Consider the following 9896-nt stretch of genomic DNA (forward strand, 5'->3'; position numbering starts at 1 on the left):
CTCCATGGCACAGTAGTACAGTGCAGAGTCTGATAGTGCAGCAGGAAAGATCTCCAGATCTACTTTCTTCTCATTTTTACGAAGTTTGGTGGATAGTCTTGGGTCATGTTTATCTCTAGTGTCTGTGGATTTAAAAAACTGCAGCAGAAACTCTGGTTCTGATTGAGGTTTTTGTCGATACTAGTAGAGATAATCAGCTGATTGATCATATGGGCAGGTCAGTGTAATGTTACTGCCTTCACTTGAAGATATGATGGTTTGGTCTGGTGTAATTCTGCTGTCAACAGCACCTGCTGTAAAGCCATTGTAACAACTTATACATAACCTTTAGGTGGATGCTGGAGATTTGTACTGTTACCTAAACATGATGATTCATTTAGCAAAGTAGAAATGTTTAATATAAATGACTTACCAATATTTTTGACAACTATTAATACAAAGAAGGATAACATGATTGTTCTGTGTCGCTTTGAGTAGATATAAATGTCAGTATCTCAGTGAAACTGTCTAAACCGTATCTCACCACATCTAGTTCCACTTACTGAAGTGTGGTCATGTCAATTCTGACCTTAAACCTGACATTGTGCAGCGACCTCTAGTGGTAGAAAATTTCAATCTCAGGCAAAGTGATTCACAGGAGCTATGATCCCACCTACTGTTAATTATATAAGCAATTGTAATAATTGAGTAATTAGCAATTTTGTTGGTCACAAGGTGCAGTCAGTTGGCATGTAATTTTAAAAGTGCAGGAAACTATTTACTGAGATGAGAGGGATTCGAAACAAAAGCATTGGCGTTGCTGATGTTTCCCCTCCTTAGAAATGTTGGAAAGGTTCCTGTCGTCCACATCAAGAAGCACAACAAGCAGTCTACTGGGCTATTTTAAGGGAAGTTGTTTACCATATATGATCATTTTTGGGCAGTTCTTTATGTAAATTAGCATGAGCAGAGCAAATGAAAATATCAGGGATTCATTAGTCATACAGTTGTGGATATAAACATATATTCATAAAGTCACTATAACCATCATACTATTGTGGGACTTCTGTTAAACCCTCAGACTTTATTCATTGCTGGTTATAAGAGGTGAATTAGTGCTACTGTTTGGTGGAAATTTCAAATCTACGTAACTTTTTCATGCCACACAAAGAAAAATTGCCAAAAGACATAAATGTATTTTACCCAAACTTTATCTTAAACATATTAGATGTGTAGTGTGCTGTGACATTACTAAAACAACAATGTATTTTATAATCACATCCAAACCCACTTTACCCTCTAAACATCATTAAAAAAAGTGCTTAGTGCCCTGCATCTGCAACCTAACAAATGCTGGCAGGTAAAATGTGTTGGGGAAATCCTGAATATCACAGATCTAGTGGGAACAGAATAGAGTTAACTCAAACGTCAGAGACATCCGTAATCTCACAGTCATGTTTTAGAGTAGATTCAGTAACAGAATCCTTGACCTTTAGGAATCAAATGCACATGCAGTTAAAGTGACAACAAACTTTCTACTGAACTTTCTACTCTCTAGATGAGTTTCTTTATCCATTATATCTTCTGTACAATCTGTACAATTGTATCTGTACAATCAAACAAAACTTCTGAGAGATTTGTAAAAGGACATTGGTCTAGTTCACATCCAGCAGTAACATGCAGCTGTACATACATGCATAATACACACAAGACTGAATGACTAAATGAATGCATTATTTAATTAATCAGTAAATTTTTAAATGACTATTGATTTCAGTGTACAGTGATGCCTCAAGATACGAGTGCATTGACATACGAATTTTTTGAGATACGAGCTTTCAGCGTACTCACTTCCGCAGCGCGCACCTGTGACGTCATCCCCGTGTCGCATAACTTTTATACTCGGAAGCGCTATTTAAGCACGCCGTTCATGCTGGATCGTCGCCAGATGATCTCTCATCACTACGTCGCGATTTGTGAGTCACTCCTGCCATCTTCCGGTCCGAGTGTTATCTGTGCCTCGCTGCTGTTTGTTTCCGAGTCGATTTCCCCGTCTCGGATTACTTTTTTTTCCGGGACTTACTACGTGAGTTATTCCGGTTTTTGCCGTTAGGATTATCTTTTTCCTGTGTGGATTATTTTGCCCGTGCTTGGATTAACTTCCTTTTTGTGTGGATTACTTTTTTGACCATGATTGGATTATTATTTCCCTGTGAATCGAACTTCCGGTTTTGAGACTGTTACGCCCTGGCGTAAGACTAGCACCTGTGCACTGTTTGTCCCTCTGCTACTGTGTTCTGAATGCGGTTTAGCCCTAGACTCTGCCCGGCTACATCTTCTGTGCAATATATATATATATATATATATATATATATATATATATATATATATATATATATATATATATATATATAATATTATTATTGTACCTTTTTTCATTTCAATAACACTGGCCTGCGTTTGGGTTCTACTCCATTGCACCCTCCTCTGCTCGCTGACAGATTCAACCAAATTTTTGTCTTGATATCCGAGCAAATTTTTGAGATACAAGCATCCGAGCCACCGCCGAAACAAAGATCCCCAACAACCACGTGTGCTCTGTTTCCCCCACCTCAGCTTCCCGCGTCTCACTCGGTTAAAGCCGCCTTTCCACTGCACACTGTAATATTCTTAGGCTTTTGCTAAGAACCAATTATATGTTGTTATATTATGCACTGTGTTCCTATTGGCTATGGCAGATGTTAGTCATTCTACGTCAGACGGAGTTAGGAAGTTTTTAGGGTTGCACACTGTGGCTACAGGTATCACCTGCATTCTATTTCCTGCAATAAGTTATTAAATTCTCATCTAGAGAAAATACCGTGTGTCGGGTCATCAATATTTGAGAAATAACGGATTGCACGAAAATGGATACTTCTGGAGTTCCGATGCCCACGATGAACTGGGAAGCAACAAACCTACCGGAAGCACGGCGGAGCTGATTGCTGTTTCAGCAGCATGCGGAGCTGATGTTCAGCGGACCCCTAAAAAAGAAGGGGGAGGATGAAAAATGTAGTTATCATCTCTTATGGGTCAGAGAAAAAGGCCGTGATATTTTTAATACATGGTCTCTGTCTGCAGACGAAGCAAAGGTCTTTAAATCGTATTACGACTGCTTTACAGCATATGATGAACCCAAAGCAAACGTCATATTTGCTCGTTATAAATTTCACGAAAAAATACAGGGAGACCGCGAACCCTTCGAGCACTTTGTGACTGACCTGCGTCTGCTTGTAAAGGATTGTAATTATGCAAATAGTGACGAGATGGTCCGCGATCGCATTCTTTTCGGGATACATTCACCCAAAGTGAGAGAGAAACTTTTGAATGCAGGCTCTGAATTAACGCTTGAAAAAGCAATAGACTCACTTGATCTCACAAGTTAGCTCAAGCACAGTTGAAAACCATCTCAAATAGTATGAGTACTCCACGTGAACATGCAGTGCACTCAGTTTTTCGTCACACGCAAAAAGGGGCAGTTTCAAAGCAACATAATTACATTAGATTCAACTTTTTTGTCATTGTGCAAGGTACATGTACAGAGCCAATGAAATGCAGTTAGCATCTAACCAGAAGTGCATAGATGGATTATTTACAAGTGGCAGTGTAATAAATAAGGGTATGAGGTTATACAGAAGGTGTAGTAATATGTACGTGTAACTGAATAAGGGTAAATATAGTGTGTTTTTTAAAGCAGTATGTTACAGTATGAAGTGGTATGACAGATAGCTATACAAAAGGAATGCCATTATGCATATATACATCCATATATATATATATATATATATATATATATATATATATATATGTATATGTATATTTATACGCACACATACATACATATACACAGAATAAACAGAATAAATATGGATGGACAAACACACATGCAATGATAGTTTTTGGGTGGTGCAAGGATGCATGATTTTAAAGTGGTGCAAAATAGTGCAAAACACAGAAGAAAAAGTGACAGTACAATGGTGATTCTTAACACAATATCAGCTGTTCAGTGCAGAAACAGCCCCAGGAAAGAAGCTATTTTTCAGTCTGTTTGTTCTGGCTCTGAGACAATGGTAGCGTCTGCCCGATGGGAGAAGTGTAAACAGTCCGTGGTTGGGGTGAGAGGGATCTTTGATGATGCCCCTCGCCCTTTGCAAACAGCATTTTTTGAAAATGTCCTCCAAGGTGGGTAGTTTAGTACCAATGATTTGTTGGGCGGGTTTCACCACCCTTTGAAGGGCTTTACGGTCTGAAGCTGTGCAGCTGCTGTACCACACTGAGATTGTGAGGATACTCTCAATGGTACAGCGGTAAAAGTTCTCCAGTATCCTGTAGCACAGACGAGACTTTTTAAGTCTCCTCAGAAAATATAGGCGCTGTTGTGCCTTTTTGATCAGGATGGAGGAGTTCAGAGACCAGGTGAGGTCCTCAGAGATGTGTATTCCAAGGAACTTGAAGCTAGGTACACGCGCAACAGCAGTTCCGTTGATGTGAATTGGAGGATGAGTGTGCTTGCCAGCACGTCTGAAATCCACAATGACCTCCTTGGGCTTTTTGGTGTTAAGTTCCAGGTTATTGTCCTCACACCATGCTACTAGGTGCTGGATCTCCTCCCTATAAGCCGTCTCGTCGTTAACTTCAAGTTCAAGTTCAAGTTTATTTGTATAGCACATTTACAAACAGCCACACGGCTGACCAAAGTGCTTCACAGTGCTTCACACCTTCAATAATGTTAAGCACACAAAGAAATACAGTGAGAATCTGCAACACAGAAGTGCAACCTCAGTGCAGACAAAAGGATGCGGTTACTGTGGAAATAATCTTCACACTAATCAATCTCAGTGTCCTGCAAAAGGAAAAGTATGCAAATTATGTGGCAAATTAAACCATTTTGCAAAAGTATGTCGTTCCAACAGTGAGAAAAATGTACATACAATAAGCAAAGGAATCTCAGATCAGACTGAGGACAGTGATGATGAACTGTTTATTGATTCAGTCACACAGGGCAGACAAAGCTCAGAGATGGAACAGGCTTTTGTAAACATAAAAGTAGGCCCTAAAAAACTCAAAATCAGGTTCAAACTGGACACTGGATCCTCTGCCAATGTCATCCCCATACACGAATATGCCAGGTTGAGTACCCAGTGCACTTTACAGCAGACATCTCGCCTTCTGCTTGGATATGGTGGAGAACGCTTGTCGGTAAAAGGCAAACGTGACCTGAAATGCAAACACAGAGACACTGAAATGATCATGACATTTTATGTGGTTGACAGAATTGCACCTCCTGTCATAGGTCTAAATGGCTGCATAGACTTTGGTCTAATTAATCTTGTACTCTCTGTATCAGAAAAACAGATGGAAGTGCCAGTTTTAAAGGAATTTGCAGACGTCTTCAAAGGAATTGGACTGTTTCCTGGTGAGTGTACCATACATTTGGACCCACATGCAACCCCAGTAGTCCACCCACCTAGACGTATTCCTCTCGCACTACGCAGACACCTTAAAGATGAGCTTGATAGCACGGACAAGCAGGATGTTATCAGTAAAGTCACAGAGCCAACTGAATGGGTTAACTCAATGGTCTTAGCGGAAAAACCATGCACAGGAAAATTACGGGTGTGTCTAAACCTGAGGGACCTTAACAAAGCTATTAAGTGACCTCATTACCCATTGCCCACTCTTGAAGACTTCTTGATGCAAGATCAGGCTATTGGGTTATTAAGCTCACAGAGGAATCGTAAAAACTGACTACGTTTAACACAGTCTTTGGACGTTACCGTTTTCGACGCCTTCCCTTCGGTTTGATCTCAGCCCCAGATGAGTTTCAGCAGAAAATCGATGAGACATATGAAGGCCTAAATGGGGTCATGGCCATTGTTGATGATATTCTCATTTTTGGAAAAAACTAAAGCAGAACATAATCGACAAAGGACGGTCGATAAAACGGAAGTCATTCATTTCCTATGGGCTGCGTGAGGTGCTGACCATCTGCAGATCCATAATTTTCGGATCCGATTTGAGCGTTGGATCCGTTAAAAAAATTTTATTTGTGCGACTATACCGCATCCGATATGCTGACCGGACAGGTTTTTATTAAAACGACTGGCAGATGTTAGTGAGGAAAGAGTGACAAAAAAGGCAAAAACAAGTGAAGAGAAAAGCAATGAAGAATTAAAATAGATGAAAAGATGAAAATTATGCAAGTAATGTAAAGAAAACAGAAATTGTAGCAATTAAGTTCAGTTAAGTTAAGAGAATTTCAGTTCTGTCAGGACCACTTTGTCAAAAGAGAATTTATTAGATGATATGCATACAGTTAGTGTTGGCGGTATGGTTCTGTTCTGGAAAAAATCCACGCGCTCGTCCGTGCGCATGTGCATGCATGGTCAGAGCGTGGGGAGCAGCGACTAGAAAATAGAATAGACCCCCGTATAACAGAACCATTAATCATGCATAGTATTAGATATGCTCGCTTACACGTTTTTGGAAAGTAATAAATGAATGAATGGATAAATAAATAATTAAATAATTAGAGAGAGAGGGAGAGTGAGAGAAATATATGTGGAGATTTATGACGTAAACTGGTACAAGGAACACGAGTTCAGGCATGGTGGAGTCGGGGTTAGAGGAGGGAGTTTAGATCGAGGAGCAGCGAGGCGCTAGAGTGGCTCTATGAATGGGAATTTAAATTGTCGAGTAATATGGATGTCGTAACCGGATTGGTGCGCGTCGTGGACAGCTGATTAACAGCTGATGCATGCTTGACGACGTGGCCTGCCAGAACTAATGCGATGCTTGATTTAAGTTCATTAATTTTAGTGAAGTTTAGTTAAGTTCCATTTAAGTGTAAAGTAGCATTAAGAGTGTACAGTAGCAAGTAAGTGAACGAAAGTGAAAGTGTACGTACGAGACAAAATTTCTCCTCCTCCGCCTGTTTACTCCTCCCTCAACCTCCGTGTGCATCTTCCGTAAAGTAAAACCAGTTTATTTTTTTAACATTCTCTTTTATTACTATTTATGTTTTTATACAATCATTTATAAATACAGATACTGTACATTTTTCATATTCAAAACACATAAACACAACAACTGGAGTGGAATTTTGCAAGCTGGAACAGATTAATGGGACTTCAATTAATTTAAACGGGAAAAATTGTTTTGAGATACGAGCAATTTGAGATACGAGCAAGGTCACGAAACGAATTAAACTCATATCTCAAGGCATCACAGAATCATGATCAAAACTGTCAGGAAAAGTTCAATAAACTTAATTTCATGTCCTGTGCACCTGTTGCACACTGTGGGGTGTTTGCATGTTTGCTTCTTTATTCATTTATACCACAAAATTACCACACTTGTGTCTGTTTGTGTCTGTGGTTAACTGATAAAGGGAGGATCTTTTATGTGGTTTTATAAGTTTTTGTAAAGCCTTTCACTGACTCTGTATCACTGTGTTCCAACTAGTAGAGCACAATGATAGAGAGCAGAATCTGAGAGCTTTAGACCTCTGATAGTAAGTTCAGTAGAGTCTCTGTTTGTTCTTGTCTCTAATCGAGTGTCAGTGGGTTTGCGCTCTTGGGACCATGACCTTGCACCTTTATACAGTAAAAACTGTAGTGCACTGTTAGGATATTGTTTGTACCAATAAAGTCGAACATTTTCACTGCTTGTCTCATATGAACATTTCAGAGTAACAGGGTCTGTTTCTTTCCTCACAATGTTGGCATCTTCATCCTTTGGTCCAATTTTATCTGCAAAACTGTCTGATGTGAAAAAGAATATAAAGAAATAAATGTGCAAGTCAAATATTAACCTGGTAAATTAGGAAATTACTATATGCTTTAAAAACAAACATAAATATTATATAATACAATTAATTACCTGTAACAAGAGTGAGAATCAGTGATATATATCTCACTATGTACAGTAAGTTGTATAGTTGAGCCATTTCTGACCACAGCAATGTGACAATTCTGTATAATAGTGCTGTATGTGCTGAACTTTACACGTCTCTAGAAGGCCACACCCAGGAAGTGACATTGTTGTAGTGTAACTTTGTACAGATCATCACTTCACAGTATCAGTGACAGTGAACTGAGTCACCAATATAACACAGAACAATACCAGTGTTACTTCACATCTTTTGCATTAGATGTGCTATTTAAACAAATGTAAAATATTTATGCATAAATAATAAGATATATTTAAAGGGAAATAAATTGTTTGCTTTTTTTATTCATTTTAAAACATTTAAGAGAAGATTCTGTCTTTACTTCACACTTTGCATTTTTTGTTTAGTGTTAAAAAATGAATTGAATTGAACTTTCTCACACTGAACACTGTGCAAAAGAGCAGAAAACAAAATGCTTCAGAAAACTGAGTCGGGCTGATAATAAACAAAAATCAAAACAAAAATCAAAACAAACGTGTAGCCAATGAGCAGAAAGGGGCGTGTCTTTTCAATATGCGGCGGACAGAGTGTGCACGTGCGACATTAGTAGAAAGCGGTTTTAATATTGACATGGAGGATAAAAACAAACAAAGAAAGTGAAGAAAGGCTTATGATAAGGCAAGAACTAGGACGTGTTAATATAGGATCAGCTTTCCAGCGATGTAGAGAACTGAAGGAGCAGGAAGTTGGCCGCATATTCACAGATTGGAGTTTCCCAAGTCAATAACTCCTGAGCTAAACGCTGTTACTACACAAATAACACCTCTTTTCTATCATAGTAATGTAGAGAGGCAGCTACAACCGCGTTTTGTGTAGTAACAGCGTTTAGCTAAGGAGTTATTGACTCGGGAAACTCCAATCTGTGAATATTTGCCAACTTTACTTAAGACGGCGAGGCGCTTTTTTCCTTCTCAATGGGTGAGTAACTTTGGTTTTGCTTTGTTTCACAGAACTAATATATGCCGTCCTTTGCATGATTATGCTTGTGTGTCATTTTTGCTTGTTTGTTTATCCGCAATCGTATTGTTCTTCCTTTCAGCTATGATAAAGACACATTTCTTTCCATTAGTTGTCTGGGTTACGTATGTATGTGTGGGAGGAGCTATCAGTACAGGGGTGGGACCCATTTGGGTATAGGGCGTGTTTGTTTTGGTGATTTCACATGTCGACTTTGGCTTTCAAAAATCGAGAGACCCTGTCGTTAACAACCATGTTACAGTCACATCGGGCAAGTTTATTCCACCCTCCGCAAAAATGGCCAAATGAAAGATGGACAATAGGACCTTTCAAGACAGGTGGGAGGCAGAACATCTGTTCACGAATATAAAGGACTGACCTGTTTGTGTTGTGTGCTAACGGAACTAACGTGTCTGTAACGAAAGAATACAACATAAGAAGTCACTAGTCGAAAAGTTGGATTTTCATTGAATGAAATTATTATTTTTGGTTGTTTTGTTGTCGGTTTTTGAAAAAGATCCACTTCAAAAAAGGAACTTAAAATGATACAGTGAGAGGCTTCATTTATTTAAATAAGAAATGAACACCACTGATGTGTCTTTTATTTTTTAATTTCTTATGTGTTTGTAATATCAAGCTCTGGTTGTTCCAAATCCTGTGTTTAAGCAAAACTAAAGTTTGTTTCCATATGAAAAAGGTCGAACATTACATATCAGTTAATTGCAGTTAATTTTTCAATAAATATTCAGTTTGGCCCGTGACTTTATCTCAGTTTTATATTTTGGCCCACTGTGAATTTGAGTTTGACATCCCTGCTTTAATATATAAGTCAGTTCTAGTCACTTGTGTATAAACACCAGGGGTCTCATTTATAAAGGGTGCGCCAGTTTTCGCGCAAAGGTTGTGATATATAAAAAAACAATCTTGACGGGAAAATGTGCGCACCTATAAGCAAACTTTGAGACGTGCA

Source organism: Tachysurus fulvidraco, chromosome 1 (assembly GCF_022655615.1).
Source record: "Tachysurus fulvidraco isolate hzauxx_2018 chromosome 1, HZAU_PFXX_2.0, whole genome shotgun sequence".
Lineage (NCBI taxonomy): Eukaryota > Metazoa > Chordata > Actinopteri > Siluriformes > Bagridae > Tachysurus > Tachysurus fulvidraco.